The following is a 9,640-nucleotide window of genomic DNA, read 5'->3' as shown; positions in this document are numbered from 1 at the left end:
GGTGAAAATGAAATGTTTTAACATTAGTTCATAGAATACTTGTTAGTGTTTTATTTGCTTTAATTTTTAAAAATAAAATCAAAAGGCCTTGCTGATTTCTTCACATATTTCCTTATCATAGCAAAATTAATTTTATCATATTGGAATTAATGTTACCATTTAGTTACAGTATTATTTGCTATATATATTTTCATTTATAGAAAAGTTTTCCAGCTTTTAAACTCATGGTGTTTGCTTTTTTTTTGAATGGGGAGCGGAAGTGCTAACATAATGGTAAAGCTCTAAAGGAGGCCTCTTTTCCTATGATTCTCTCTATGAATGCCACCTGTTCCAAATGGCAGAAATTGGCCTAAATAAAGGGGGACAGGAGGCAAGTCCACAATTCAGTAGGGCAGTGACTAAATTTTAAAGTTCCAAAATCATATCTTTTCACTCTATCTCTGACATCCAGTTCACATGGATGCAAGAGGTGGACTCCCAAGGCCTTGGGGAGCTCTGCCCCTTTGGCTTTGTAGGGTACAGCTCCTTGCCTAGCTGCTTTCATAGGGTAGTGTTGACTGTGTGTAGTTTGTCGAGACACAAAGTGCAAGCTGTTGATGGATCTACCGTTCTGGGATCTGGAGGATGGTGGCCCTCTGTTCACAGCTCCACTAGACAGTGCCCTAGTGGGGACTTTGTGTGGAGGGCTCCAACCCCATATTTCCCTTCCACCCTGCCCTAGCAGAGGTTCTCCATGAGAGTCCAGCACCTGCGGCAAACTTCTGTCTGAATATCCAGGCATTTCCATACGTTATTTGAAATCTAGGCAGAGGTTCCCAAACCTCAAATCTTGACTTCTGTGCACCTGCAGGCTCAGCACCATGTGGAAGCTGCCAAGGCCTTGAGGTTTGCATCCTCTGAAGGCACAGTCCCAGTTGTACCTTGGCCCCTTTTAGCCATGGTTAAAGCCCAAGTCCATAGGCTACACAGAATAGGGAGACCAGGGCCCAGCCCAGTAAACTGTTTTTTCCTCCAAGGCCTTCAGGCTTGTGATGGGAGGGGGTGCCGCAAAGGTCTCTAACATGCCCTGGAGACATTTTCCCCTTTGTCTTGGTGATTGGCCTTTGGCTCCTTATTATAGAAATTTCTGCAGCCAGCTTCAATTTCTCCCCAGAAAATGGGCTTTTTCTTTTCTACTCTATCATCAGGCTGCAATTTTTCCAAACTTTTATGCTCTGTTACCTCTTGAATGCTTTGCTGCTTAGAAATTTCTTCTGACAGATACCCTAAATCATCTCTCTCAAGTTCAAAGTTCCACAGATCTCTAGGGTGGGGGCAAAATGCCACGAGGCTCTTTACTCCAATTTTCAACCAGTTCTTGATCTCCATCTGAGACCACCTCATCCTGGACGTTAGTGTCCATATTACTATCAGCATTTTAGTCAAAGCCATTCACCAAGTCTCTAGGAAGCTTCAAACTTTCCCACATATTCCTGTCTTCTTCTGAGCCTTCCAAACTGTTTCAAACTCTGCCTGTTACCCAGTTCCAAAGTCACTTTCACATTTTAGGGTATATTTACGGTAGTGCCCCACTACCCAGTACCAATTTACTGTAGCAATGTCCATTCTCATGCTGCTAATCAAAACATACTCGAGACTGGATAATTTATAAAACAAAGGTGTAGTTGGCTCACAGTTCAGCATGACTGGGGAGGCCTCAGGAAAAATAATCATGGCAGAAGGGAAAGCAAACTCATGCTTCACATGGCAGCAGCAAGGAGAAGTGCAAAGAAAAAGTCCCTTATAAAACCATCAGATCTCATGAGAACTCACTATCACAAGAACACCAGTATTAGGGATATTAGTATCAGGGATAACTATCCTGATGATTCAGTTACCTCCCACTGGGTTTTTAAAACAGTTTATTCTAGTTCTGCAAAGAATGTCAATGGTAGTTTAATAGGAATAGCATTGAATCTATAAATCACTTTGGGCAGTATAGCCATTTTTATAATAATGATTCTTCCAGCATCATTAGCATGTATTTCAACCTTTTGATATTATTCCTCAGGTGACTAAGACTGGAAATTTATTTGTAATAATGTTTTCCTCTCTTCTTCAGATTGGATAATTTTTATTGTTAATCAAGTTTAGCCTAAAGATGCCTCTTTACATATTTAAGTTTGGCCTAAAGGTTTTTCTGTACTTGGTGAACTGTAACAAGTGGAAGTATAAACCAACCATAGCCTACACCTGTGCCAGTCACTGAGTTTTGGCCAATCAACTGTAGCCAACTGTTTGAACTATATGCAAATAAAGCAAACGCTAACCTGTAACCAATCCAGCTGTTTCTGTACATCACTTCTGATTTTCTTTTTGTCTGTAAATTGTCTTCTACCATTTGGCTGCGCTGGAGTCATTCTAAATCTGCTGTGATTCTGGGGGCTGCTCGATTCACAAATTGTTCATTGCTCCTTTAAGTTTAATTCAGCTGAAGTTTATCTTTTACCACTCTTTATCTACCTTTATGATCATTGACTTTTTCCTCCATCATCTCCCATCTGATATTAAGTTTATCCAGCAAATTTCTTTCTCCAAAGTGTATTTACTTTTCTCCAGTTTTCATTTGGGGGTCACAAACAGTGGCTCAAATCTGTAATCCCACCATTTTGGGAAGCCGAAGTATGAGGATAACTTGAGGCCAGGAATTCAATTCCCTAGCCTGGGCAATGCAGTGAGACTCTATCTCTATAAAAAAAATTAGCCAGGCATGGTGGCATGCACCTAAAGTACAAGCTACTTGGGAGGCTGAGGTGAAAGGATCACATTAGCCCAGGAGGTTGAGGCTGCAATGAACTATGATCATAGTACTGTACTCTCTAGCCTGGGCAACAGAATGAGACCCTGTCTCAAAAAAAAAAAAAAAAAAAATCAATTTGGCTCTTTTTTATAGTTTGTTTCTTTGCTGATATTTTCTATTATGTAAATGATTACAAACATATTTTTAGTTATGTTTTTTAGCATAGTTATAATAGTTATCTTAAAGTTCTGTTAATTTCCACATCTCTCGTCTTGATGTAGTATCAATGTATTGCTTTCTTACTTGAATATCAGTTGCATTTTCCTGCTCTTTTATGTATTGATGATTTTGAAGTAAATCCTGAACATTATAAAAAATATAATTCAAAAATTCTGAATTCTGTGTACTGATTTTTGTTGTTATTTTCATCATGGCAGGCAGTTAACTTGGCTGGACTCATGTTCCTCTGTCTCCCCTGTGATGATGAAGAGCTGAAATTTGTTTAGTCCCTTTAGCTTTAACAAGGATGCTTACAGCCTGTCTTACACACGTGTAGTTCAGAGGTCAGGTAGATATACAGGAAGATTTTACACACTGTACTTAGGGGACCTGTTGCTCTCTTTTTTTCATAGAATACTGCCTTTACTTTCTAGCTGCTGTCTTTGCCCCTAAGTGCATTATTCATTTCTTCAAATCATTATGGTTTGGGGTTTTCTATGCAATTTTAAATACTTCAGGTAGCCCTGATTAGGGCCTACTTTTAGGCAAAAGCACTAAAATATGGAAACTCAATCAGTGCCCTTTACCCCTTTACTTCTGCCAAGGATAATCTCCCTGAAGTATCTGCCTGCTTCTGCTTGCTCTCTTGTTCCTTCATACGTTTTCCCCAGAGTTGTTATCTGTGGGGTTGCTGGTCTGCTAAGAGTTAATACTTCACTTTCTGACAGGAAACATTTAAACTATACAATTTGATGATATATAAATTAGATAGTGAATGGTACAAAATCTATATTTTATTGGCTGTTGTACAAATGTAACCTTATATCAGACCGTATAGAGCAAATTATATAGACATATACACAAACACACATAATGTTAACAACTTCTAATTTCTTATATTTGCTCCGTTTTTTTGTGAATTTTGCAGAAAGAAAAATTAAGTGTGATATTTTGACTCGTCTCATTTTCTTTTGGTGACTTTGACATTTTAAAATTTGCCTATATTTTTATTGTTAGAGAGTTTTTCTAACACAAGGATAAGTTTAGATTCATAAAAAGCTATAATTTTAAGTGCAAAAATACATATGACCAAAAGTGGTATGTCTACTATTAATGAAAGATTTAAGTCAAAATGAACAAATAAAGTGAAATAGTAAATGTAAACAATTTGACTTTTCACATCGTATAGATTGTCAAATTGGTTTTTTAAAAAAGATTATATACTTAGTATGACATTTTACTGCAGTTCATATTTCAAGTGTAAGTTTGTGGAATTGAGAGTATGATTCTTAAAATAACCTCAAATACACTATAAATTATAAATTTCTAGTATACTATAAACAGGATGTGTTGTTTACAACTGTTTAGATCCACTAAATATCTGTAGATCTGCTTCCTCAGCTAGAGCAGGAACACACTGGCTATAACTCCCTGCCTTGTTCAATAACTTCCAGTAATTATCAGGAATAAAATGCAATAAATTTATGTAATAGACTGCCCCTTTGCTATAATATACAATCAGAGGCGATCAATGCTTCTTACAATAAGGAGAAGAATTACAACTGTGTTTTACTTTATAGCTTTGGTAATACAGCTCTGGAAACCACCAGAGGGAGTAGAGTTAAACTTCAGTGGTCAAATTCCATTGCCATAAAACATAGCCTCAGGCTGACATTTTACAAAGTAGCAACACAACAAAGGATTGTGTACTTCTTAACAGACTATTTTATTTGTTCACTCATCTAAGTAGTCAAAGACTTCCCCGTGTAGCTGCTCTTTTAGTTCACATGCCTGGAATAATGATAATCTCTTTGAATATAATAAATATACTCAAGTTTAACCTTTGACCACATCATTGCAAGAGGGGAAGGGTTAGACCTAGTTGATAATGAGACCTCCAGTGTTGCACTAACCCACACTGACTTGTTTATTACAAAGTTATATTTGTCACAGTTTTAAAAATGTACTTTTATTGTGGTTTAAATCAAAGGGCATTTTTGAGCCCTGCCTAGTTATGCTTAAAGTATAATTACACGCTATGTATCTTGGTAAGTAAATGAAAGACTTTTCTTGGTTATTTGTTATAAATTTCTATTTTGCCTGTAGCTAAGTGAAGGCCAGGCCTCTAAAGTGTTTCAAGTATAATGCACAGTGAATATAAAACAGTCCATTAATTGGGATAATAGGTCCCAGCATGTAATTGCATTTCTTAGGTACTATGGATAGCAACTGAGTGAAGTGGTATTTATTCAAGGTTGTTAGTCACCCGTGGATAACTTTATTTGTCCACTGATGCTTAAATAAATGCATCATCCATCAGTAAGAATATTTATGAAGAAATTTATAACAAAAATCATTATCGTGTCTCAAATTATGAAAGGAAACAGTATATAAAAGTTACTGAAGAATACCACAATAAAATCCTGCCAATACCTCAGGTTACTTGTTTTTATGTTGGTGGACAATAAAATATTGTGGAAACTCAAGAGCAAATGTGAACCACACACCTTTACTGTACTTTTCTTTATGTGCTACCCAACAAAGTATCTGTAACATGTGAGGTAAATTCCATCAGCATTTTTCAACCCCATGAACATACAGTTTTTGGAAAAAAAGAATTTGCCAACAGATAACCTGTCAATGTACCACAGACCTTTACAGTCGCAAATAATGTGTGTGTGAGGCTTTATCTCACTGTAAAAATATGTGCTTTGGTTTTAATAGGCTGTTGGCTCTTTCTAAGATGTTAAAAAAACACATATTCTGTTTTATCATATGGAAGCCTCCACAACTCATTCAAGAATAGTCAAGGAGGAGGCCCAGAGCTCCATGAACTCAAGTTGATTGCACTCTTTCCTAGAACTTGTTCGTGAGACTGAAGGGAAGAGCTCAGAACTTTGATCCATCACCCTTCCTGACTCCTCAGTATTCCAACTTCACCTTCATTATGTGCTTTGAGGCCATCTAAATAAAGCTCATAAATGTCCTTTGTCCTATTTACATTGGTGCCTGAAAAGAGTCCAGAATTCCTAGCATACTAGATCATCCTATTCCTGACTGCAATCCCCATGAAGCTCTATGTATTGTGAGGCAAAACCTCTACCTCGTCCTCCACGTGACTTCCTATTTCTTTGCTTTATCCTTCCTATTTATTAGTTTTATTTCTTTACTATCCACCAATTTTTCATTTATTAAATAATTTATTTTCTGTCATAGTAGATGTACTCAAAGTATTTTTTTAATGGCTGACTGAATGACTACATGAGTTTCTTCCCTCTCTTTGGTGTAAAATAAACATTTCTAGAATTAAAATTGAGAGAGTATTGAAAGAGCACTTTATGAAGCTTCAAAGGAGAATGTATAACATCTTGTTGGGCTATTGAGCAACGCTTGGGAAAGAGACATGTTTCTCCTGCCTGTACTAGAAATTTTTTGTACTCGTTTGTATTATTGATCACATCATGCCCATAAATATGAGAACCATCTTGTTTATTGATGTGCGAAGTCTTTGCTGCTTCTGGTGTTTTTGTTAGACTATAATAACTCGTATTGTCTAGGCTTTCCCCATCCTGCGTTTATGTGTAGTATTTCATATAGGTTAGGATGTGAATAATATAACATAAGTAAGGATTACTTGGCCCAGGAACTTTTAAAATTGAAATTGATATATTATAGCACCTTGATTCAGATCAAAATTTAAGTTTTCCCCCTTTTCTCATTGTATTAAGAATTTAGAGTATTGATATGAGATCATAAAGCTATTGGATAAATAAATTAAAACTGAGGAAACAATCTGTTAAGGGTTATGCCAATATATTTGGGAAATTTACCCTTAAATGAAAATGAACCACTGTTCTAAGAGTCATGGCATTTCCCTTTCAATTATAAAATAAACATGAGAAACAAATTAGTTACTTTATCTTTAAAGTATCACAGATGCATTTCATTTTAAAAAAGAAAGATTGACTTATTCTCCAGGTTTTGCTAGAAGTAAACATTTTTCTACAGAAAAAGAAAATACAAGTATTCTATTATAACACTGGATAGCAAGACAAATAGAAGATTTAAAAACTTAGTCAGAACTTACTAATTTCAAAATTATATTTATAGTCTAGCATAATATCATTAACTAATTTTGGTAAGTGTTTAACAGGTTTAATGTTTCTGTACCTTTTCCACAACAAATGTGGAAGGAGAGGCATTATGTCTATGATATGATATTCCTAAACCTCTTGGTCACCACTGTCACATTTCTGGAAAATATAATAAGATATATTGTCTCTTAGATTCTTATTTAGCATGCTCATTAAAATTAGAATAACTGTGTTTTTCAGAGATTCCAACTGGATTATGTGTTCTTAATACTCTCTTATAACTAATAGAGGGATACACTGATGTATAGTTCTATTGTTGTTTTATTTATGAATTAAACAATAAAAGTAAGATAACATTAAGTCTTCTAATGTGGTATACCTAGAGAAGTTTTCAGTGAAAAAGCTGTATCCGTTCTGTCCCCAGAACATCCTTGAGAGAAAACAGGCAGCTAAAGCTATCATTAAATAATATACTGAAATTCCTATCTTAGGACAGCTCTTTCTCTGCAGAGCTTCCTTCCATTATCAAGTTTCTTTTATTTTTTTGAGATGCAGTCTTGCTGTTGCCCAGGTTGGAGTGCAATGGCATGATCTTGGCTCAGTGCAACCTCTGCCTCCCAGGTTCAAGCAATTCTCCTGTCTCTGCCTTCTAAGTAGCTTGAATTACAGGCACAAGTCACCACTCCGGCTAATTTTTGTATTTTTAGGAGAGACAGGTTTTCACAATGTTGGCCAGGCTGGTCTTCAACTCCTGACCTCAGTTCGAGACCAGGCTGTTCTTGAACTCTTGAATTCCTGACCTTACCCACCTCAGCCTCCCAAAGTGCTGGGATTACAGGCGTGTGCCACTGCACCCGACAAGTTTCTTTGCTTTCATTTGAAAAATTAGTTGACTTAAAATCTACTTTCTTAAGAAGTACCAGTGAAGCATTTTGAACTTACATTGTCTTTCATAATGTATATCCCTTTTAATGTCTATGCATCAACTTAAACTTTGTATTATACACCTCTCTTCAGAGTGCTATTTGTATGTGGAACAGTGCCAGTCATATTAACATGTACATAATGCAGACTAGAAATTTTACTTATGGTAGACTCAAAGATGTGTCATTCAGGGACTTCAAAGAAGGGCATTGTATTAGGTTGTTTTTGTGTTGTTATAAATAAATACTTGAGGCTTGGTAATTTACAAGGAAAAGAGGTTTAATTGGTTCACTGTTCTATAGGCTATACAAGAAGCATGATGCTGGCATCTCCTTCTGGTTAGGGCCTCAGGGAGCTTACAATCATGGTGGAAGGCAAACAGGGAAGCAGCATATCACATGGCAAGAGAGAGCAAGAAAGAGAGGAGGAGGAAGTGCCACACTCTGAAACAACCAGACATTCTGTGAACTAACTGAGTGAGAACTCATTCATCACAAAGGGGATGGCACTAAGCCATTCATAAGGGATCAACCCCCATGATCCAACAATTTCCACCAGGCCTCACGTCCAACATTGGGGATTGCATTTCAACATGAGATTTGGAGGGGACATACATCCAAACTATGTGACACTTGCCCTAGCTATCAACTCTTATAGGTGGTGCCTCAACCACAGGAAATCATCCTGTCTGAGGTCATGTACTTCCAGGGGCATATAGAGTGACTGACTGAAGTCGGGTATAAAGTTCCAATCATTCTGGTCCACTCTGGGACAAACATGAGGGGCCATATATGCTGCATAACTTCTAGTAGAATTGAACAAAAATTTGTGGGGTCTGTACCACAGTTTGACTTCATCCTGTGTAAATTCTGCATCCTTATTGTCTCTTCCAAATCTTAGCACCTGGTTCCAGAGACCCTCAATTGAAAACAATTCTTTTTATACCTCTATATTCTCATCCAAATCTAAGTAGACTTTTAAATTTTTTTCTATGTATAGATTCTCTAGCAAAATCACACTTTCCTCTTAAGCCTTCATTATTAACATCAAAAAGGATGACTTTAACCTTCAACAATAGGAACTATCATGAGAGTCACACATGGCAAATTTCTTTATGTATTCACTGTCGGCGACCGTCGGCCCGGGATGGCACGTCTGCCGGGTGTCTCTCGACCTGCAAGAGGGTCCCAATACCTGGAAGAGAGAGTGCGCTTGAGCAGGGATCTGGAGGGCTGATAGGCCGTGCCTAAACAGCAAATTTTATTTTTCAAAGGCCAGGAATAAATACACTTTCTTGACTCTGGTTTACATCATTGCAAGAGGAAATGCAAATGTATACCTTACATGGCCTATACAATAGAGAAGTTCAGACACACAATGGTTGCAAGAGGAAATGCAAATGTATACCTTACATGGCCTATACAATAGAGAAATCAGATATGCAATCAATGGTTGTAAAAAGTAACAGAATTTCCTGTGATCACAAAGCTTGTTTACATCCAGACATTATTCCTCCTGGCTGCAGGTATTTCTGGTTTGATCTTGTTTTAGAACTGAGATGTGAAAAGGTTTTCTGGTTTTCCTTATCAGAATATCTTTTAACCGGATTCTCCTTTGTCTATTC

Source organism: Saimiri boliviensis, chromosome X (assembly GCF_048565385.1).
Source record: "Saimiri boliviensis isolate mSaiBol1 chromosome X, mSaiBol1.pri, whole genome shotgun sequence".
NCBI classification, from domain to species: Eukaryota; Metazoa; Chordata; class Mammalia; order Primates; family Cebidae; genus Saimiri; species Saimiri boliviensis.
Note: the sequence above shows the minus strand (reverse complement) of the source record.